Source organism: Anomaloglossus baeobatrachus, chromosome 9, assembly GCF_048569485.1.
Source record: "Anomaloglossus baeobatrachus isolate aAnoBae1 chromosome 9, aAnoBae1.hap1, whole genome shotgun sequence".
Lineage (NCBI taxonomy): Eukaryota > Metazoa > Chordata > Amphibia > Anura > Aromobatidae > Anomaloglossus > Anomaloglossus baeobatrachus.
Genome location: NC_134361.1, coordinates 138,156,370 through 138,180,407, shown reverse-complemented (window position 1 = coordinate 138,180,407; position 24,038 = coordinate 138,156,370).

Sequence of the window (24,038 nt, the reverse complement as noted above, 5' to 3'; positions counted from 1 at the left end):
ATGAATAGACAAAAGTACAATAGCCACGTTTAGGATGCCACTAGGTACACTGACTGTTTGCTAGTTTAATGGCTTAGTTAAAAAAAGTTGGAGTGTGCAATGCAGGCAGAGGTGCTGCAAATATCTTTACAATAGTGTGAATAGACAAAAGTACAATAGCCACGTTTAGGATGCCACTAGGTACACTGACTGTTTGCTAGTATAATGGCTTAGTTAAAAAAAGTTGGAGTGTGCAATGCAGGCAGAGGTGCTGCAAATATCTTTACAATAGTGTGAATAGACAAAAGTACAATAGCCACGTTTAGGATGCCACTAGGTACACTGACTGTTTGCTAGTATAATGGCTTAGTTAAAAAAAGTTTGAGTGTGCAATGCAGACAGACGTGCTGCAAATATCTTTACAATAGTGTGAATAGACAAAAGTACAATAGCCATGTTTAGGATGCCACTAGGTACACTGACTGTTTGCTAGTATAATGGCTTAGTTAAAAAAAGTTGGAGTGTGCAATGCAGGCAGACGTGCTGCAAATATCTTTACAATAGTGTGAATAGACAAAAGTACAATAGCCACGTTTAGGATGCCACTAGGTACACTGACTGTTTGCTAGTATAATGGCTTAGTTAAAAAAAGTTTGAGTGTGCAATGCAGGCAGAGGTGCTGCAAATATCTTTACAATAGTGTGAATAGACAAAAGTACAATAGCCACGTTTAGGATGCCACTAGGTACACTGACTGTTTGCTAGTATAATGGCTTAGTTAAAAAAAGTTGGAATGTGCAATGCAGGCAGACGTGCTGCAAATATCTTTGCACTACTGTGACTACACAAAAGTCCAATAGCCACGTTTAGGATGCCACTAGGTACACTGACTGTTTGCTAGCATAATGGCTTAGTTAAAAAGAGTTGGAGTGTGCAGAGGACAGGAGGGTACAGTGCCAGGATTGTGGGGCTCTGGGTAGAGGAATGGAAGCCTGCCTTTCTATTCCCTCCTAATGGTGAAATGCAGCGACGAAATCCCTGACCTTGGCTACACAGACGCTGTCTCTGTTTTCAGGACCTGTCACCTATGGCTCTGACCCTACCGGTTTGAGCCCTTAAAAGGACTGATAGAAAGTGCTCTCCCTAAGCTGTCTAACGCTGTGTATGGAGCGCATACAGCTGTATCGGCGATAGGACTCAGGAGGACGGAGCTGCGACAGTGATGTCTGACACCAAAGACGCAGAAGAGATAATGGCGTCCTGGAGGAAAATGTCCGGTTTTATAATGCAGGGACATGTGACATGGACATCCTATCACACATGCCGTTGCTTCTCTGGCTAAAAGTCCACTTAGCTGTCTGTGTGTCTGGGATTGGCTGACATGCTGGCCCGCCCCACTACACGCGCGCGCTTAGGGAAGGAAGACAAGGAAAAAAAAAAAAATGGCGATCGCCATTATAGAAACAGCAGTGATCTGAAGGCGCTGTTCACGCACACTATACACTGAAATGTCATAATAGTGTGATTCACAGAGTGACTTACACTATTACAGCGGAAACCAAGCTAGGAATTAGCTGTTTTTTTGCTGCTAGAACCGTTCTCGAACGTTTCTAGAACTATCGAGCTTTTGCAAAAAGCTCGAGTTCTAGTTCGATCTAGAACAGGCCCCAAAATCACTCGAGCCTAGAACTGGAGAACCTCGAACCGCGAACCGCGCTCAACTCTAGTCTTCAGGGGCAGGAGCACAACCACAACACTTCATTCTCTACACTAGACTTGGGAACATTATTACAGGAAGAAGCCAGGATGGGGAATATTACTACAAGAAGGTGTCAGGATGGGGAGATTATTACAGTAATACCAACAACAAAACCCCTTTGTTATAAATGTATAAATGTAATCAATACACCACACCAAAGACAAGTGCAAAATTAAAATACATTGATGCATATGTTATGGTTGGTGGAGGGTTTTTGGGCTTTTCCCTATTCTCCCCCTTCCTAACCGTGGGGGTCGGCACCCTATGACTTCACGCTAAGGTGCCCCCACTCTGCGTCGACTGGCCCTGTTATAGCCCTCTGCTTCACACTAATTTGTGCTGCTATTCTAAATGAGGGGCTCTTTCAAGTTAGAGTGATTCCCATTCATGCCTCAATAGTGAGATATTGTTGACCTGTATTTGGCCAACAATCTCTCTAATTTAATAGTTCCAGTATTTACAGTAAATCTGGAACAAACTAGTTTTATCAAAATGGATAGATCGACATAGTTGCCCGTCCTATATTATTATAGGGCAATAATAAGGACGGGCTACTATGTCGATCTATCCATTTTGATAATATCCTGGAATTGATGCATGAACCCAAGACTGTGTCCCAAACCCTCTTTGAAAAAAACTAGTTTGTTCCAGATTTACTGTAAATACTGGAACTATTAAATTAGAGAGATTGTTGGCCAAATACAGGTCAACAATATCTCACTATTGAGGCATGAATGGGAATCACTCTAACTTGAAAGAGCCCCTCATTTAGAATAGCAGCACAAATTAGTGTGAAGAAGAGGGCTATAACAGGGCCAGTCGACGCAGAGTGGGGGCACCTTAGCGTGACGTCATAGGGTGCTGACCCCCATGGTTAGGAAGGGGGAGAATAGGGAAAAGCCCAAAAACCCTCCACCAACCATAACATATGCATCAATGTATTTTAATTTTGCACTTGTCTTTGGTGTGGTGTATTGATTAAATTTATACATTTATAACAAAGGGGTTTTGTTGTTGGTATTACAGTTTTATACCCCTGAAAAAAAGAGAATATATCTCTCTTTGTGGTCGGTTAGAGATTATTACAGGAAATGATCCAGCATGAGGGAGATTATATCAGGAAGAAGCCTAAAATGAGGGAGATTATTGCAAAAAGAGCCCAGGATGGGACACATTCTTAAATAAAAGGGCCAGGACAGGGGATATTATTAAAAGGAAGGGACCAGGACAGGGAACATTGCAGCAGAAGAGGCCCAGGATGGGGTCCAGTATTACAAGAAGTTGTCAAGATGGTGGGCATTACTACATGTGGTGGGCAAACACATATGTCTTTGTAAGATATGGAACACTACATGGGCCCATAAATTTGACCCAGCATGCAGGGAGAGACTCCGGCCCACATTTTGCATTGGGGCCCTTCAGATTCTAGTTATTCCACAAGACACAACATTTTGTTGTTGACCCTACCTTTTATATTAAAGTATAAATTGAGCTTATGCAAAGGTAAATGGAGGAAGAGCAGCTGTGAAATCTCCTATTATGCTTGGTGGATCCTGTGTTATTAGCTGTGTGTACTGTTATTACTAGTGATGAGCGAGTACTAAAAAGCTCGGGTGCTCGAGGCTCGGGCCAAGCATCCCAAGATACTCATGTACTCGGCCCGAGCACCGAGCCCAATGTTATCCTATGGGAGACCCGAGTATTTTTATGAAATGACCCCCCGGCAGCATGTAGAAACCCTAAAAATGTCACAAAAGTCTCAGAAGAGTGCTCAAATGACATGGCAACAGCATGTGGAAGACCCCTTGAAGCATTTATCATTCAAAAGTCACAGCTGTTAACAATTTTATCCGAGTTTTATGCCATTTTTACAGACTCGCCAGAAAACCTTCCAAAATGACACCAAAATGAATTTTCATGGCGGAAATGTTAAGGGCACATGCCCAATAGTGAGATAGAGCTGATGTATGTTACTTTTGGAGATTACATGAAAGATTTTACGTGAAAACATTGTGTGGCACTCCGATGTCCCTGAGAATAGACGTACATGAAGGCCTCTTGAGTCTAATGTGCCCATTTTGAGGAAGTGAGTCTTTGTAGTATTTTCCTTTGCCAGGGGAGTCCAAAATTTTGAGGTTCACCAATGCCCCTGCATACAGACGTGCATGATGGCCTGTAAACCTGAAGTGCCCATTGTAAGGAAGTGGGTCTATTGTAGTATAGCCCTTTGGCAGGGCAGCCAAAAATTGGGAGGCTCCACATTGTCCCTGGATAGAGACGTGCATGAGGGCCTGTAAACCTGAAGTGTCCATTGTAAGGAAGTGGGTCTATTGTAGTATAGCCCTTTGGCAGGGCAGTCCAAAATTGTGAGGTTCACCAATGCCCCTGCATACAGACGTGCATGAGGGCCTGTAAACCTGAAGTGCCCATTGTAAGGAAGTGGGTCTATTGTAGTAAAGCCCTTTGGCAGGGCAGCCAAAAATTGGGAGGCTCCACATTGTCCCTGGATAGAGACGTGCATGAGGGCCTCAAAACATTGTTCCCATTGCAAAGGAGCGGGTCTCCTGTCGTTGTAATGTCCATTCTGAAAGAATGGGCGAAAAAATTTACCACTGGGGGTATACCTGAAACAACGGCCTAACTATTGTAACGGTCATCATGGTGGCGCATGAGGAGAAGGAGGAGCAGTCCAGCGATTATCCAAAGTCTAGAAGTGTGTACCCATGGGTGAGTGGAGGTACATGGCAAATTCCTGTTACAAACTTTAAATTACGCTCTCATTTGCTGGTGGTGTGGTGAAGTCTGGCTCAATCCAACCCTTGTTCATCTTGATCAGAGTCAGCCTGTCAGCATTTTCAGTTGACAGGCGGGTGCGTTTATCTGTAATGATTCCACCTGCGGCACTAAAAACACGCTCTGACAAAACGCTAGCGGCAGGGCAGGCCAGGACTTCCAAGGCGTAGAGAGCCAATTCATGTTACGTGTCCAGCTTGGATACCCAATAATTGTAAGGCACAGAGGAATGTCGGAGTACAGTTGTTCGATCTGCAAGGTACTCCTTGCGCATCTGGGCAAAGTTAGGATTTCTTGTGGCACTACTCCGCACCTCAGGGGCTGTGGTACGTTAGGGCCTGAGAAAACTGTCCCACATCTTAAAGACTGTTCCCCTACCTCTGGCGGATTGGACTTGTGCCCCTCTCGGCTGTATGCCTTGGTTGTCCACTGATTCCTGACCTATGCCGCTAGCGTTTTGTGATGGTAATGCTTTGCCTACTTCCGTGACTATGGCCTTCCGGAACTGCTGCATTTTGGCTGACCTCTCCGCCTCGGGAATAAGAGACATAAAGTTCTCCTTGTAGCGTGGGTCTACCAACCAGTAATGATTGTCGTCCAAGATGTTCTAAACGCGAGGGTCACGAGACAGGCAGCTTACCATAAAGTCAGCCATGTGCGCCAGACTCTTAACAGCCAGTACTTCAGTATCCTGACCAACACGATGACTGAACATGCTGTCCTCCTCCTCCTCCTCATCTACCCTGTCCTCTGGCCAGCCACGCTGAACTGAGGATATGACTGGTGTGCATGTCATATCCTCAATTTGGCCGGAGAGTTGCTCCATGTCTTCATCCTCCTCCTCGTCATAGTCCTCCACTGCACGTTGTGATGAGACGAGGCTGGGCTGTGTGTTATCACCCACACCCACTATTGTTTCTTGCTCCAACTCATCGCGCTCCGCCTGCAATGCATCATGTTTGTTTTTGAGCAGAGACCGTTTTAGAAGGCAGAGAAGCGGTATGGTGACGCTAATAATGGCGTCATCACCACTCACCATCTTGGTGGAGTCCTCAAAGTTTTGGAGGATGGTACATAGGTCGGACATCCATCTCCACTCCTCAGGTGTTATGTGTGGAGTTTGACCCATTTCCCGACGGCTTAGGTGATGCAGGTACTCAACAACTGCCCTCTTCTGCTCACATATCCTGACCAACATGTGCAGAGTTGAATTCCAACGCGTGGGGACATCACACACCAGTCTGTGAGCCGGAAGATGCAAACGGTGCTGAAAGCCGGCAAGGCCGGCTGAAGCAGTAGGTGACTTTCGAAAATGTGCAGACATGCGGCGAACTTTTACCAGAAGATCAGACAGCTCTGGGTATGACTTTAGAAACCGCTGAACCACGAGGTTGAGCACATGGGCCACGCATGGAACATGTGTCAGCTGGCCTCGCCTCAAAGCCGCCACCAGGTTCCGGCCATTGTCACACACGACCTTTCCTGGCTTTAGGTTCAGAGGTGTGAGCCAGTGATCTGCCTGCTGTTTCAGAGCTGTCCACACCTCTTCTGCATTGTGGGGTTTGTCACCTATGCAGATTAGCTTCAGCACAGCCTGTTGCCGCTTCGCCGAGGCAGTGCTGCAGTGCTTCCAGCTTGGGACTGGTGTGGAGGGTAAAGTGAATGAGGATGCGCAGGAGGAGGAGGAGGCTGAGGAGCATGACATTCCGGAGCTGTAGAGTGTGGGTGAAACCCTGACTGAGGTAGGGCCTGCAAACCTTGGTGTGGGAAGGACGTGTTCCGTCCCTCGCTCAGACTGGGTCCCAGCTTCCACAATATTAACCCAGTGTGCCGTCAACGAGATGTAGCGGCCTTGCCCACAAGCACTTGTCCACGTGTCTGTGGTTAGGTGGACTTTGGCTGAAACAGCGTTGTTCAGGGCACATGTGATGTTTTGTGACACGTGGTTATGCAATGCGGGGATGGCACACCGGGAGAAATAGTGGCGGCTGGGGACCGAGTAACGTGGGACAGCTGCCGCCATCAGGTCGCGGAATGCTTCTGTCTCCACCAGCCTAAAAGGCAATATTTCCAGCGCAAGCAGTCGCGAAATGTTAGCATTTAGAACTGTGGCATGTGGGGCGTTGGCAATGTATTTGCGCCTGCGTTCAAAGGTTTGCTGAATGGATAACTGAACGCTGCGCTGGGACAAGGACGTGCTTGATGATGGTGTTATTTCTGCGTAGGCAACTGCAGGTGCAGGGCCGGAGGAGGCTTGTTCGCAGGCAGCATGGACAGGGGATTGGCTCGCATGCACAACCAGTGAAGACGTAGCAGTGACATCAGCAAGCACTGCTCCTCGACTCTGTTTTACTTCCCACAAAGTCGGGTGCTTGGCTGACATGTGCCTGATCATGCTGGTGGTGGTCAGGCTGCTAGTTTTGGTACCCCTGCTGATGCTGGCACGGCAGGTGTTGCAAATGGCCTTTTTAGAATCATCTGGAGCCAACTTAAAAAACTGCCAGACTCGGGAAGACCTAAGATTTGTACAGGCACCTTGTGTCATGTTGTTGTTCCGGGGAACGGTTGCCTGACTTCTGCCTGGAGCCACCACCCTGCTTCTTACTGCCTGTTGGGATGCTACGCCTCCCTCCCCCTGTGCACTGCTGTCCTCGCTCTGCATATCCTCCTGCCAGGTTGGGTCAGTTACTGGATCATCCACCACGTCGTCTTCCTCTTCTGCACCCTGCTCCTCCTCCTGACTTCCTGACAATTGTGTCTCATCATCGTCCACCCCTTGTTGAGACACGTTGCCAACTTCGTGAGAACGTGGCTGCTCAAATATTTGGGCATCTGTACATGCGATCTCCTCATGACCCACTTCAACAGGAGCTGGCGAGAGGCCAGAGTGTGCAAATGGAAACGTGAACAGCTCTTCCGAGTGTCCAAGTGTGGGATCAGTAATGTCTGTGGACGTGTACTCAGCCTGGTGGTAGGAAGGAGGATCAGGTTCTGAAATGTGCGGTGCAGTATCACGGCTACTGACACTTGACCGTGTGGAAGACAGAGTGTTTGTGGTGGTGCCAATCTGACTGGAAGCATTATCAGCTATCCAACTAACAACCTGTTGACACTGGTCTTGGTTCAAGAGCGGTGTACTGCTGCGGTCCCCAAGAATTTGGGACAGGACGTGCGAGCGAGTAGATGTGGCCCTTTGTTGTGGCGAAATTAGAGCTTGCCCACGACCTCGGCCTCTGCCTGCACCACCATCACGTCCACTTCCTTGTTCGTTCCCAACGCCCTTGCGCATTTTGCAATGCTGTGCTGACGTGTATTCACTAGACTTGTGCGTTATATCCAAGTTTGTGCAAAACGCACACAAGTGCCCCTGTACGCTGCCACCGACAGGCACACACGTGCGGTTTTTAAATGCAAGCACGGACGCACTAAGAACCTAACAGGTTTTTAGGAGCGACAATTACTGAGAAGTTTGACACTATCAGACACTGCTGACTGACTTGTATTATTCACTAGACTTGTGCGGTATATACTAGTTTGTGCAAAACATGCACCTGTACGCTGCCACCGACAGGCACACACGTGCGGTTTTTAAATGCAAGCACGGACGCACTAAGAACCTAACAGCTGTTTAGGAGCGACAATTACTGAGACGTTTGACACTATCAGACACTGCTGACTGACGTTTATTATTCACTAGACTTGTGCGTTATATACTAGTTTGTGCAAAACGTGCACCTGTACGCTGCCACCGACAGGCACACACGTGCGGTTTTTAAATGCAAGCACGGACGCACTAAGAACCTAACAGGTTTTTAGGAGCGACAATTACTGAGAAGTTTGACACTATCAGACACTGCTGACTGACGTGTATTATTCACTAGACTTGTGCGTTATATACTAGTTTGTGCAAAACGCACACAAGTTACGCTGCCACCGACAGGCACACACGTGCGGTTTTTAAATGCACGCACGGACGCACTAAGAACCTAACAGCTTTTTAGGAGCGACAATTACTGAGAAGTCTGACACTATCAGGACTGTTTTAGACTGTGTACACCAGCCCCAGATATGATGAAGGCTGGTATACGGTCACCACTAGGAATGGCTATATACCCTGCCTGCCTGCCTGTATACAGCTACAATAGTCCTGAGAAGGACTCTTCTGGTCACTAGCCTGTATTCCGTCCTGGCTATACCCTGCCTGCCCTGCCTGTATACAGCAACAATAGTCCTGAAAAGGACTCTGCTCCTGTACTACAACCTGGCTATACCCTGCCTGCCTGTATACAACTACAATAGTCCTGAGAAGGACTTCTGGTCACACTGTTTGCAGCCCTGCTACGGAAATAACTATAAAGGGCCGCAAACCTTTCCCTGAAGCAGCAACACTCTCCCTGCACTGACTGTCTGGATGGCTGTGTGCAGAGCACAGCGCGCCCGCCGGTATAAAGGCTCGGACACGCTGTGCAGGCCAGCCAATCACTGCAATTCCACAACTAACAGGGCTGTGGCATTGCAGTGGTCTGCCAGCCAATCCCTGCATGAGGGCTGGTCTCAAAAGAGCGCCAACATGCAGGGATGAAGACCACGAGTACAGCACGAGTATCGCGAGATTACTCGGCCCCCGCCGAGTAGCCCGAGTACAGTGATACTCATGCGAGTACCGAGTAGTGACAAGCATACTCGCTCAACACTAGTTATTATCTGTCATTGTAATCAAACCTGTGTGCAGGGCTGGCCTTAGGCTAAATGGCGCCCTGTGCAAAATTACCCTTTGGTGCCCCCAGACCATGTTACCGGCGACCTGCAACCAATCAGCAGCTGGTTTAGTCTCTCATCCTTTAGATAAAACTGACATCCAGAGGAAGTCATGAAACAGCAGCAGCTCTCACTTCTTCTGGATTACAGTTTTGAAAGAGGGATAGTGAAGCAGCCGCTGATTGGCTGCAGATCACAAGACCCCGGAGACCAGGGGCAAACATTGCTAGAACGGTGCCCGGTTGTATTGCTTTTCTGGTGCGTTTGTTTTTTTTTTAAAAAAGCCTCGCCCTAAGCATACTACAATTTAGTTATTTAAAAAAATTAAAAATCATTTGCGAAAAACATCCTGAAAGTCTATATGTATGCGCCGTTGTTACTGGCTTCATTTCTGGTGTCTATTCAATGACGGTGTTCTGTGTCATTTAAGTATATAGAGCGAGTGGCTTCTTCTAATTTCAGCCGCCCCAAGAATGAGAAGGTTACTTCTTTTAGCCGTTTCATGGCTTTTGAAGCCTACAGTAGCTAAAATAAGTAACCAAAAACAGAACATGTGCACAGCAAAATCATTTTGAAATTGCTGTGCATCATGTCCCTTTGCTGTGGTATATTGACAGCTCTTTTTTAGGCAGGTTCCTGAGTGAACCTGCCTGAAAAAGACAGTGTACACATTGCCTAAGAACAAACCACTGTATGACTGGATCTAAGGGGTACTTTGCACGTTGCGACATCGCTACTGCGATCTCGTCGGGGTCAAATCGAAAGTGACGCACATCCAGCGCCGGTAACGATGTCGCAACGTGTAAAGCCTAGAAGCACCAATAATTGATCGCAAAAGCGTTGAAAATCGGTGATCTGTGTAGTGTCGGTCATTTCCATAATTTCGCTGCAGCGACAGGTACGATGTTGTTCCTCGTTCCTGCGGCAGCACACATCGCTGTGTATGAAGCCGCAGGAGCGAGGAACATCCCCTTAGGAAGGAGGCGGGTCGCCGGCCAGAGCAACGTCGCAGGGCAGGTAAGTGCGTGTGAAGCTGCCGTAGCGATAATGTTCGCTACGGCAGCTATCACAAGATATCGCATCTGCGACCGGGGCGTGGACTATCGCGCTCGGCATCGCTACAATCAGCTAGCGATGTCGCAGAGTGCAAAGTACCCCTTAGAGAAGGACAGATTGAAATAGAAAGCAGCAACCTTTTTTCTACTTCATTGAATTATTAAGATGACAAAATATGACAGACAAATATATATAGCAGAAACAGTAATGCATATGTATTTATTTTGTGACATATTAACAACCTTTAAAGCATCTCAACAAACATAAAAAGGAAGTATAGGAAGATAAATAATCTATTCACTGCACTGGGAAGTAAAATTTGCTAAAAGTAGAAGCCTGGTGACCATTCATAGGAGTATAGTCAGATGTCAAAAACATCCCTCTAGTGGGCAACTCCAGTCCTCAAGGGCCACCAACAGTGTATGTTTTCAGGATTTACTTAACAATGCCCAGGTGCTGGAATCATGGCTTGTGCAGGTAATTATCACCTGTGCAATACCAAGGAAAACATGCACAGTTGGTGGGCCTTGAGGACTGGAATTGCCCATCTCTGTTCTAAATCATGCCAGAACGTAAAACCCAAGTTAAAAAGTAGGACGTACATCTTCTGTTCTTGATTTTTCGCAGGTGCACTACAATACTTTGATCTGCCCTGAGCAGGGCAGATCAAAGTGCGCCTGGGTAGGACCTTAGTACCGGCAAGTGTGTATGACGTGGACGCGTCATGCACATGTGACGCCCTGGGAAAACCAGGGAGTCACAGATACATCTAATCCTCCTTGGTAATTTGATCCCACACTAGTACAGTTCTACAGACACACCCCTCCCCCCAGTGTAAGAGCAAAACTGAGCAGCAGGGGAGGGGCTGGTGCAGAGTGTGAGAGGAGAGGGAGCAGAGCAGATCGGGGTGTGGAAGCTCCCGGCTGCTGTGGAGTGTGGAGCGAGCTCCAGGAGTGCGGGAAGGAGCCAAGGTGGCCGGGGCAGGGTAGTGGCCCGCCGGCATAGTAATTAGGCTCCGGATTGTCGCTGGGGAGTGGTCTCCCCGTTCCAAGCTGAGGAGTTGAGGAGGCTTCCTATAGTAGTGGACAGAGAGAGAAAGGGCCCTACTGTACCGGGTGTGGGATCCGAACACCCTCCGTACCAAAGGCTACGGACACCGGCAATTTCTGGTTAATTCCTGACTCTGTATGAGTTTTTCGTGCAAAGTGAACTGTAAGTAACAACATCCCCCGGTCCAACCGGGCACGCAACTTTCAGATGGCCGCCCATCTCCCTGCACTACAAACCCCAACGGGTCCCGGGGCCACCATCCCTACCCACGGAGGGGTTAACATCTCGCTGCATCACCATCGGCCCCCGGGTACCCCCATAACCGCACCGGTGGTGTCCACCTTCAGCACGACCCGTGGGTGGCGTCACGGAACATAGACTACCAAAATTTCCCCTGTATATAATCACCCTTTTGTTGTGGTGCCTGGGATAACAGAGCGGATCACGCCACCATGATACCCTCGGAAGTGACCCCTTGGCCCGGATCTGAGTACCCCCTATCTTTGGGCGACACACACAGGCTTCAGAAGACGGAGGAGCAAGATGGCCGAGAGAGGAGGCGCCGGTCCCGGAGAACAGCACCGCAGCGACCGGTTTAGGTGAGTATTATAAAGTGTTTTTTATGTTCCCTTTAATAGACAGACTAGTACAGAGGGAAGAGGACCCTGCCCTTGCAGGCTTACATTCTAAAGGATTTTGGGGAGGAGAAAGTAGGTGGGGTGTAGGTTGGGCGGCAGCTCCGCATGGTGGTGGGGCAGTGGGGTCATTGAAGACTATAGGCATTTCTGAACAGATGAGTTTTTAGGTTCCGTTTGAAGTTTGCAAGTGTAGTAGATAGTCTGACGTGTTGAGGCAGCGAGTTCCAGGAGACTGGGAATGATGATAGTACATACAGTAACAACACTCACTGTTAGTGCCATATAGCAGCTAAATTTATAGTATTACTTATATATATTGCCCTTATAAAAGACATAGATTGGAATCGTCCCTATAAATATGGTACACATTTAGTAGTCCAATACTTGTTTTCCCTTTTAGTACCACTCAGTGTCCATTAATGCCTATGTGCAATTCATTAACCTTTTAGGGCATATATGCTATTATGTGTCAATAATGTCAAATTAATAGGAATTCTTATCTTAGACATTTTTATCAGATTCTCAGGAATTGCCATAAATGTCTCATAAATGAGTCCTACCTTTGTAATCCAAAATCTGTTTAGAACAGGGGTCCTTAACCATATGATATGGTATGATATGTGTCCCCCACATCCAGTGATTGTTTATTTACACCACTTAGAGCCCAAATGGCACCCTTCAATATTTGCATTGTTCCATTTAGTGGCAATGCCACATTGATATATTTGTTATTTACTGCCTTTATAGTAATATCCATGGCAGAAGAAAATAAAGTGGCAATGAATAAAAATCAGACAAATAGGGCAAGAAAATAAGGATATCAAAGGGGGAATAAAGTAATATTGTGCAGAAAGGGGCACTGAACAGAAAAAGCTAAATAAGAAGTAAATGGCAAATCAGCAATGTGCAATATCTACCCTGTATTGCCTTTAGGCTATGTGCCCACGGAACTCTGTACCCGCGGATTTTGCCACGGAAAACCTGTGGATTTAACTGGATTTTCTAGATAAATCATCAGGTCATCAGCAAGTAGGCACTCTCCACGTTATTCTATGGGACATGGGGAGTGTCTGTGTCCATGCTGTGGTATGTGCGGCTGTGGAATATGCTGTGGATGTCCCGCAGCTGCACATAACTGCATGTCAATTATTCCTGCGGAAATATCTGCACAAGTCCTGCCTCTCCACTATGGAGATAGAGGCCGGAACTTCTGCAGGTAAGTCACACGAATGTCCGCAGGTTTACCGCAGATATTTCGCTGGAATCCCACAGCAATGTATATCTGCGGATTCCGGGTATCAGCTGCGGGAAACCTGCGGATGTACCTGTGGATATATCTGCAGGTGCAATCTCCTGAGGGCACATAGTCCCGTGGGCACATAGTGTAAAGGGTGTCACAGCTTTAAGGCTGTGTGCCCTCAGGAGATTGCACCTGCGGATATATCCACAGGTTCATCCGCAGCTCCTCGGAATCCGCAGCTATTTTTAGCTGCAGTAGTACAGCGAAATATCTGCGGTAAACCTGTGGACATTCATGCGACTTACCTACGGAAGTCCCAGCCCTATATCTCCATAGTGGAGAGCCGGAAATTCCGCAGGTAATTCTACAGAAATAATTGACATGGAATTACATGCAGCTGAGGGACATCCTCAGCATATTCCGTAGCCGCACATATCCGCAGCATGTACACAGCACTCCCTATGTCACATAGGATAACATGGGGAGTGTCTGTACTTGCTAAAACCTGCCGAAGAGAGAGGCAGGCTGCCGGCCGCCTGCACAGAGAGGCAAGCTGCCGGCCACCTGCACAGAAAGGCAGGCTGCCGGCCGCCCGCACAGAGAGGCAGGCTGCCAGCCGCCCGCACAGAGAGGCAAGCTGCCAGCCGCCCGCACAGAGAGGCAGGCTGCCGGCCGCCCGCACAGTGAGGCAGGCTGCCGGCCGCCCGCACAGAGAGGCAGGCTGCCGGCCGCCCGCACAGAGAGGCAGGCTGCCGGTCGCCCGCACAGAGAGGCAGGCTGCCGATCGCCCGCACAGAGAGGCAGGCAGCCCGTGCCAATTCTACACCTCCTGGTAGGACTGCCTGCCATAAACTGCACCTGAGCTGCGGTCGGGCATGATCTTCTCAGGTGTGGAGGTCTGGGGACGTGAGATGAGGTGAGAGCTAGACGGGAGAGCGACGTTCACTGATTGGAGCAGGGGCAGCAGATGAAACTCATCTTTCTGTCTCTGCACCAATTACACTGCTTGTATGTACGACGCGGGCGCCCGGTTGCCAGGCTTCAAGGAGACAGTACATAGGGTCTCCCTGCGGCTTTTCCCATCAAAACCTGCTGCTCGCGCGGCGGCAGTTAGAGTAAAAATGCAGTGCTGGGACCGGAGGAGACAGAAAATTTATGACTTCCTCTCCTGCGCCCTCCTTCAGGCATGGCCGTCGGCACCCTGTGTGACCGCACAAGTCGCACATGCCTAAAGCCGGCCATGCCTGTGTGAATATGGAGTTGTAAATTCTTTCTGAAAGAACACAAAGTATGGGTCTGAAAAAAGTCCCAGGTGCCAATGTGAAAATTGCAGGATTACTATATATTGTTTTTAGAAAGATTGCAATATATATACAGTATATATACAGTACAGACCAAAAGTTTGGACACACCTTCTCATTCAAGGACTTTTCTTTATTTTCATGACTCTGAAAATTGTAGATTCACATTGAAGGCATCAAAACGATGAATTAACACATGTGGAATGAAATTCATTACAAAAAATTGTGAAACAACTGAAAATATGTCTTATATTCTAGGTTCTTCAAAGTAGCCACCTTTTGCTTTGATTTCTCCTTTGCACCCTCTTGGCATTCTCTTGATGAGCTTCAAGAGGTAGTGACCGGAAATGGTTTTCACTTCACAGGTGTGCCCTGTCAGGTTTAATAAGTGGGATTTCTTGCCTTAAAATTGGGGTTGAGACCATCAGTTGTGTTGTGCAGAAGTCTGGTGGCTACACAGCTGATAGTCCCACTAAATAGACTGTTAGAATTTGTATTATGACAAGAAAAAAGCAGCTAAGTAAAGAAAAATGAGTGGCCATCATTACTTTAAGAAATGAAGGTCAGTCAGTCTGAAAAATTGGGAAAACTTTGAAAGTGTCCCCAAGTGCAGTGGCAAAATCCATCAAACGCTACAAAGAAACTGGCTCACATGAAGACCGCCCCAGGAAAGGAAGACCCAGAGTCACCTCTGATGCAGAGGATAAGTTTATCCGAGTCACCAGCCTCACAAATCGCAGGTTAACAGCAGCTCACATTAGAGACCAGGTCAATGCCACACAGAGTTCTAGTAGCAGACACATCTCTAGAACAACTGTGAAAAGGAGACTTTGGGCAGCAGGCCTTCATGGTAAAATAGCTGCTAGGAAACCACTGCTAAGGACAGGCAACAAGTAGAAGAAACTTCTTTGGGCTAAAGAACACAAGGAATGGACATTAGACCAGTGGAAATCTGTGCTTTGGTCTGATGAGTCCAAATTTGAGATCTTTGGATCCAACCACCGTGTCTTTGTGCGAAGCAGAAAAGGTGAACGATTGAACTCTACATGCCTGGTTCCCACCGTGAAGCAAGGAGGAGGAGGTGTGATGGTGTGGGGGTGCTTTGCTGGTGACACTGTTGGGGATTTATTCAAAATTGAAGGCATACTGAACAAGCAGGGCTACCATAGCATCTTGCAGTGGCATGCTATTCCATCCGGTTTGCGTATAGTTGGACCATCATTTATTTTTCAACAAGACAATGACCCCAAACACACCTTCAGGCTGTGTAAGGGCTATTTGACTAAGAAGGAGAGTGATGGAGTGCTACGCCAGATGACTTAGCCTCCACAGTCACCAGACCTGAACCCAATCGAGATGGTTTGGGGTGAGCTTGACCACAGATTAAAGGCAAAAGGGCCAACAAGTGCTAAGGATCTCTGGGAACTCCTTAAAGACTATTGGAAGACCATTTCCGGTGACTACCTCTTGAAGCTCATCAAGAGAATGCCAAGAGTGTGCAAAGCAGTAGATAAAGCAAAAGGTGGCTACATTGAAGAACCTAGAATATAAGACTTATTTTCAGTTCTTTCACACTTTTTTGTTAAGTATTTCATTCCCCATGTGTTAATTTATAGTTTTGATGCATTCAATGTGAATCTACAATTTTCAGAGTCATGAAAATAAAGAAAACTCTTTGAATGAGAAGGCATGTCCAAACTTTTGGTCTGTACTGTATATATGTATATATATATATATATATATATATATATATATATATATATATATATATATAATCTAACTAGCTGTATTACCCGGCCCAGGTTACTAACTGTTGTTAACAAAATAGAATGTATTAACAAAAATGTATTCTGCACACAAAAACCACAAAAGAAATAGATAGAAATGTAATTATTAAAAGACAACTAAGCTAATAGAAGCATTTCACAACATATATTTCAACACCACAGATATTCCACACAGATTTAACTAAATTGGCCAAGTAATGTGCTCCGTCTGTCTCTTTCCAGGTCTGTCTCTTTCCAGGTCTGTCTTTTTCCAGGTCTGTCTCTTTCCCCGTCTGTCTCTTTCCCCGTCTGTCTCTTTCCCCGTCTGTTTCTTTCCCCGTCTGACTCTTTCCCCGTCTGACTCTTTCCCAGTCTGTCTCTTTGCCCATCTGTCTCTTTGCCCATCTGTCTCTTTGCCCATCTGTCTCTTTGCCCATCTGTCTCTTTGCCCGTCTGTCTCTTTCCCCGTCTGTCTCTTTCCCCGTCTGTCTCTTTCCCCGTCTGTCTCTTTGCCCGTCTGTCTCTTTGCCCGTCTGTCTCTTTGCCCATCTGTCTCTTTCCAGGGCTGTCTTTTTCCAGGTCTGTCACTTTCCCCATCTGTCTCTTTCCAGGTCTGTCTCTTTGCCCATCTGTCTCTTTCCAGGTCTGTATCTTTCCAGGTCTGTCTCTTTCCCCGTCTGCCTCTTTCACCATCTGTCTCTTTCACCATCTGTCTCTTTCCCCGTCTGACTCTTTCCCTGTCTGTCTCTTTCCCTGTCTGTCTCTTTCCCAGTCTGTCTCTTTCCCAGTCTGTCTCTTTCCTTGTCTCTCTTTCCCCGTCTCTCTTTCCACATCTGTCTCTTTCCCCATCTGTCTCTTTGCCCGTCTGTCTCTTTGCCCATCTGTCTCTTTTCCCATCTGTCTCTTTCCAGGGCTGTCTCTCTCCCCGTCTTTCTCTTTCCCCATCTGTCCCTTTCCCCGTCTGTCCCTTTCCCCGTCTGTCCCTTTCCCCGTCTGTCTCTTTGCCCGTCTGTCTCATTGTCCGTCTGTCTCTTTGCCTATCTATCTCTTTGCCTGTCTGTCTCTTTGCCCGTCTGTCTCTTTGCCTGTCTGTCTCTTTGCCCGTCTGTCTCTTTCCCCGTCTGTCACTTTCCCCGTCTATCTCTTTGCCTGTCTGTCTCTTTGCCCATCTGTCTCTTTCCAGGGCTGTCTTTTTCCAGGTCTGTCTCTTTCCCTGTCTGTCTCTTTCCAGGTCTGTCTCTTTGCCCATCTGTTTCTTTCCAGGTCTGTCTCTTTCCAGGTCTGTCTCTTTCCCCATCTGTCTCTTTCCCCGTCTGTCTCTTTCCAAGGCTGTCTCTTTCCAAGGCTGTCTCTTTGCTCGTCTGTTTCTTTGCCCGTCTGTCTCTTTGCCCGTCTGTCTTTTTGCCCATCTGTCTTTTTCCAGGGCTGTCTCTTTCCAGGTCTGTCTCTTTGCCCGTCTGTCTCTTTGGCCATCTGTCTCTTTGCCCGTCTGTCTCTTTGCCTGTTTGTCTCTTTGCCCGTCTGTCTCTTTCCCCGTCTGTCACTTTCCCCGTCTGTCTCTTTGCCTGTCTGTCTCTTTGCCCATCTGTCTCTTTCCAGGGCTGTCTTTTTCCAGGTCTGTCTCTTTCCCTGTCTGTCTCTTTCCAGGTCTGTCTCTTTGCCCATCTGTTTCTTTCCAGGTCTGTCTCTTTCCCCGTCTGTCTCTTTCCCCGTCTGTCTCTTTCCCTGTCTGTCTCTTTCCAAGGCTGTCTCTTTCCAAGGCTGTCTCTTTGCTCGTCTGTCTCTTTGCCCGTCTGTCTCTTTGCCCGTCTGTCTTTTTGCCCATCTGTCTTTTTCCAGGGCTGTCTCTTTCCAGGTCTGTCTCTTTGCCCGTCTGTCTCTTTTGCCTGTCTGTCTCTTTGCCCGTCTGTCTCTTTGCCCGGCTGTCTTTTTCCAGGGATTTCTCTTTCTAGGGCTGTCTCTTTCCAGGGCTGTCTCTTTGCCCGTCTGTCTGTCTGTCTCTTTCCCCATCTGTCTCTGTCTGTGTCTCTGTCTGTCTGTCTTTTTCTGTCTCTCTATCCTTCTCCCCACTGATATCATATAACCTCACACATAAGTTTCAACTAACAGTTTATTTTGTTCCTATAGCAACCACTGACAGTTGCTATTAATTGCTATTAGCTCCCACCTCCATTTAGTTTAATGGCAGCAGGATTTTAGAGACTAACTGTAAAGCATAGGGTTACATTTTTCTGTCAAAACAGTCTACGACGCTCCCTGGGTCACATGAGGCGTCTGTGCAAAATTTCATGATTGTAAATGCGACGGTGCGGATTCCTTTAGCGGACACACACACACACACACACACACACACACACTCAGCTTTATATATTAGATATATAAAGCTCAGTGTATGTGTGTATGTATGTGTGTGTGTGTATGTCCTCTAAAGGAATCCGGACCGTCGCATGTACAATCACGAAATTTTGCACAGACACTCCATGTGACTCAAGAAACGTCATAGACTATGTTTGGGCGGGAAAATTTAACCCTGTGCTTTCCAGTTACTCTACAAAAATCCTGCAGCTATTAAACTGAATGGAGCTGGGAGCTGTAGGCTATAAATAGCAACTGTCAGTGGTTGCTATAGGAACAAAATAAACTGTTAGTATACGAAGCTTATGTGTGAGGTAAAAAGATGTCGGTGGTGAGACGGATAGAGAGAGACAGAAAAAGTCAGAGACGGGGAAAGAGACAGCTCTGGAAAGAGACAGCCGGGCAATGAGACAGCTGGGCAAAGGGACAGCCGGGCAAAGAGACAGCCGGGCAAAGCGACAGACGCCCAAAGACACAGACGCCCAAAGAGACAGACACCCAAAGAGACAGACCTGGAAAGAGACAGAGCGGGAAAGAGACAGACCTGGAAAGAGACAGAGCGGGAAAGAGACAGACGGGCAAAGAGACAGCGGGCAAAGAGATAGAGCGGGAAAGAGACAGAGCGGGAAAGAGACAGACCTAGAGAGAGACAAACAGGCAAAGAGACAAACGGGCAAAGAGATAGACAGACCTGGAAAGAGACATCCCTGGAAAGAGACATCCCTGGAAAGAGACAGCCAGGCAAAGAGACAGCCGGGCAAAAAGACAGCCACCCAAAGAGACAGACGGGCAAAGAGACAGAGCGGGAAAGAGACAGCCCTGGAGAGAGACAGCCCTGGAATGAGACAGCCCTAAAAAGAGACAGACCTGGAAAGAGACAGCCCTGGAAAGAGACAGCCCTGGAAAGAGACAGACTGGCAAAGAGACAGATGGGCAAAGAGACAGACCTGGAAAGAGACAGACCAGGAAAGAGACAGACCGGGAAAGAGACAGACCCGGAAAGAGACAGACCCGGAAAGAGACAGAGCGGGGAAAGCGACAGCCCTGGAAAGAGAAAGCCCGGGAAAGAGACAGCCCGGGAAAGTGACAGCCCAGGAAAGAGACAGAGCGGGAAAGAGACAGAGCGGGAAAGAGACAGCCCTGGAAAGACAGCCCTGCAAAGAGACAGAGCGGGAAAGAGACAGAGCGGGAAAGAGACAGAGCGGGAAAGAGACATGACAACACAAGGCCTACCCATTAAATTAAAGACACCACACTTGAATAAAGTAAATGGCATTAAATGGCCGTGACATTTATTAAGGGTTACATAATAAATAAATTAATTAATCAATAAATAAAAACCAATATTTTATTAAAATTCTTCCATAACCATATTCCATAAACAACCAGTCCGCCAGTAAAAACTGGCGACTTTACCCAATACTTTAAAAAAGAAATCCATAACCAACTAGTCCACCAGTAAAACTGGCGACTTTCCCACTAACAAATGTCACGACGAGAGCAGTTCTTGAAGTAGTCTTTCTCCAGGGGGGGAGGGTGGGTGTTCTTCTTGATCTTCAAATCTTCTGACAGCCAGCTGATGGAAAGCTGCTATTTTATACCTAAAACTTCCCGCACTTTCTGCCAGCTGATCCAATCAGCTGGCAGAAAAACGGGCGCGCAGAAACCAGACTAAACCAGTCAGAGCCAGAACACCTCAGAGCCACTGACTGGAAATTTGTTAACCCTTTCCACACCTGAATAAAATGGAAACCAAATTCACAACCAAATAGTGAGGCCTGTGTTATCATGCGGTCGCTACGGCATACAAGATACCGTGCTCTGAACATGACAACACAAGGCCTACCCATTAAATTAAAGACACCACACTTGAATAAAGTAAATGGCATTAAATGGCCGTGACATTTATTAAGGGTTACATAATAAATAAATTAATTAATCAATAAATAAAAACCAATATTTTATTAAAATTCTTCCATAACCATATTCCATAAACAACCAGTCCGCCAGTAAAAACTGGCGACTTTACCCACACGCCAAGGACTAACAGGCCTTGGCCCACCCCCACTAACAAATATCACAGCCATTTCTCGACACAATTTTGGATAACAAAAAACATCTGAAAATATCAATCCTGACAACCGACTCCTACTAACAGAAACTAACTCACTAATCCTAAAAAGCTCCAAAATATGCTAAAACGAATGCCACCCTAAACACCATTGACTCAAAGTCATTAACGCAAATATATCCCTAGCTAAATTCTCTCTCATCAGAAATCCAGAAATTCAAGTGCTAAACCCCATTACTCTGAAAAACAATCCACTTTATGAAAAAAACACAAAAATTCTGCCATTCTAACCATGCGGCCGGATACCTGGCCCATGTTGAATCAGCAATAGACCTCTTAATAGCCGAAACAACTAATCCATCACTACATTCTATAAAGCTTCTGGACACGGGCTCCCGAGAGAAATTGCCATCGGTTCCATACGAAACAGTTCTTCCCGATCCTGTCGAGACAGCGCGTTGTCCAACCTATTAACCCTGTCTGACTCAAGCCGCGCTTTTATCCAAATATTATACCTAAGACACGTTAAAACCAACTGTCTCAGAATTCTGACTCCCCAACTATTCTGAAAAGACATTGTGTTAATAGCAAATACCAGATTCCTGCTATCTGATACCAACAAAATCCTTTGATTTGACAACTTCGTACCCCAAACCTCAACTAACACCAAAACTGGAAAAAGGGACATTACCGTACTATTGCCCGTCACACCACTAACCTTCCAAGAATTGTGCCAAAATTCAAATAAGAATTCTCCTTGACAAAAAACACCAAAACCGTACTCACCATGACCAAAAAACAACTGTAAAACATCGGAAGTTCTAAACTCCTGCTGCCAGACTGCCCTACCATTATAATTCCTACAAAAGTACCGCCACATAAACAAATCCTCCTTAAGCTGTTGTGTCAAACGAATATGAGAACCCGAAGATGATAATCCCTTAGTGGCCTCATACAACCTTCTGGAAAAGATCCTACCCATCGGAAAAATCCGTAAACTAAAATTCAAAAGCCCCAATAATGACTGCAGTTTCCTCAAAGTTGTCTTTCTCCTGCCAATCATACCAGAAAGCTCTGCCTCCAACCTAGCAACTTTTTCTTGGGGCAACCTACACTCCATCCTAACAGAGTCAATAGTAATACCCAAAAATTCTAAGCACTGACAGGGCAAAGTTGTCTTCTCCTCTGCTATAGGGATACCAAACAACTCCATTAACTCTCGAAATTTAACTAAAAGACTAAAACAATCCCCAGATTTAGCCCTGCCAACAAACAAAAAATCATCTAAGTAATGTAACACCTTCCCTTCATTACACTCCTCCTCCACTACCCAATGTAAAAACGATGAAAATGATTCAAAATAAAAACAGGATAGAGAAAACCCCATCGGGAGGCATCTATCAAAAAAATAATGCCCTCCAAACTGAAAACCTAAGGAATTAAAACCGCCAGGACTGACTGGCAGTAACCTGAATGCTGACTGTATGTCAGACTTCGCCATTAAAGCACCCCTACCTGCCTCCCTTACCAACTCCACAGCCTGGTCAAATGATGAATACTTGACGGAAACTATGTTAGGGTCAATCTCATCATTCAAAGAACCCCGCCTTGGAAAAGATAAGTGGTGGATTAAACGAAAACTGCCTTGTTCTTTTTTAGGAACTAAGCCAAGTGGGGAAAGCCTAAAATTAGTAAACGGAGGTTTAGTAAAAGGGCCAGCTACCCTACCTAACTGAATCTCCTTCATTACTTTGGAAGCTACTACCGAATCAAATTTCCTCACTGACGGAAGGTTCTCCACCCAAACGCACCCTGAACCTTTAAACTCTGGAACAAAAAATCCCTTAGAAAACCCTTCTATAATTAAATCAGCCTTCTGTCTGTCTGGGTAGCGACCTAACCATCCCAGCATGTTTTGTAACCTCACTGGAGTCGCCGCCTTTAAAAATGGACTCTTTACTGTTGTGTTTTGGCTGGTTACTCCGATTCTGTTTCTCAAAGCATTTGATGACGGCATGATTGCCCCTGCAAAAGGAGCACTCATGCCGAAATCTGCCGTTAGATGCAAACTTACAATTTGACTCATTGTAAGCGAAACAAAATCCTTAACAGTAGAATTATTGGTACTCTGTCTACTAAACTGGCTTCTCTGAGGAAGCATCAGATTCAGCCAAAGACCGATGTCTTTTTGACCCCACAGCACACTGCGATGGATGGCTAACTTCTGACGAAAACTCTCATCATAAGTCAGCCATGCCTGACCGCCGAAGCTGCGATAAGCTTCCAGTATGCTGTCAAGGTGCTGAAATAAACCCGAACAGACAGAAGGGTTCCTTTCCCCTAATACAGAGGAAAAGATGCAAAATGCCTGCAGCCAGATAAGAAAAGATCTAGGGGGACCTTTCTTCCTATCATTCACAACCGTCTTCTTATCTCTTTTTACATTCTCTCTATTAGACGGAAGCAGGGAAAATAAATCAATAAATTCCCCCCTATAAATCTTCTCTTTAACTGGCTGCGGCAGATGAAAACCCAGGGGAGACAAGTCACATGTCACTGCCTCCTTAAATAAATAACCCGGCAATGACATGGACTCCTGACTACCAATAGGGGCTGCACTACCCCCCCTAGGCGTCCCTCCCCCTGCTAACAATTCTCCTAACACCTTCCTAACTACAGACTCCATACTAACAGACAGAGGGTCGACACACGAGACAGACAGGGGAACATTGAACATCTCACCCCTCCTTCTGCTCTGCGATCCTCGGCCCTCCTCTGGAATTCCAGCTTCTGCAGCTGAGCCACGCTGACGATCCTGTTCTCTGGCTCCAGCTGGCAGATCATCTTCTTCAGACGGGGAGTCAGACCAGGGGGCCCCCGTCGCTCTTCCGGCCTCCGGCACGCTCACACTTGCTGGTGCAGCCCTGCTCCTGCTAGGATTTTCAAATCCCTGGGTCAGCGCCGCGCTTTTACGACGGCGCTGACTAGATGATCCACTCTTCCTCTTCCTGGACACATGACCGGGTGCAGGAGGATGACGTGCTGAAGTCCCGGCAGACAAGATGGGCGGTGATAACTCCGCTCCGGCATTCCCCTCTTCTCTGGACGATGACACCGGAGGGAGGAAGCTGCTGCGTCTCTGGGACCTCCTCCTTGCTGGGATTTCCTCAGTCAGCGCTGCCATCTCCTCAGGAGCGGTGAGTTGAATCACCACAGCGTCGCAGTCCATCTCTTCCTCAGCTTCTGCTGGCCGCCTAGGCACCGCCAGGCAT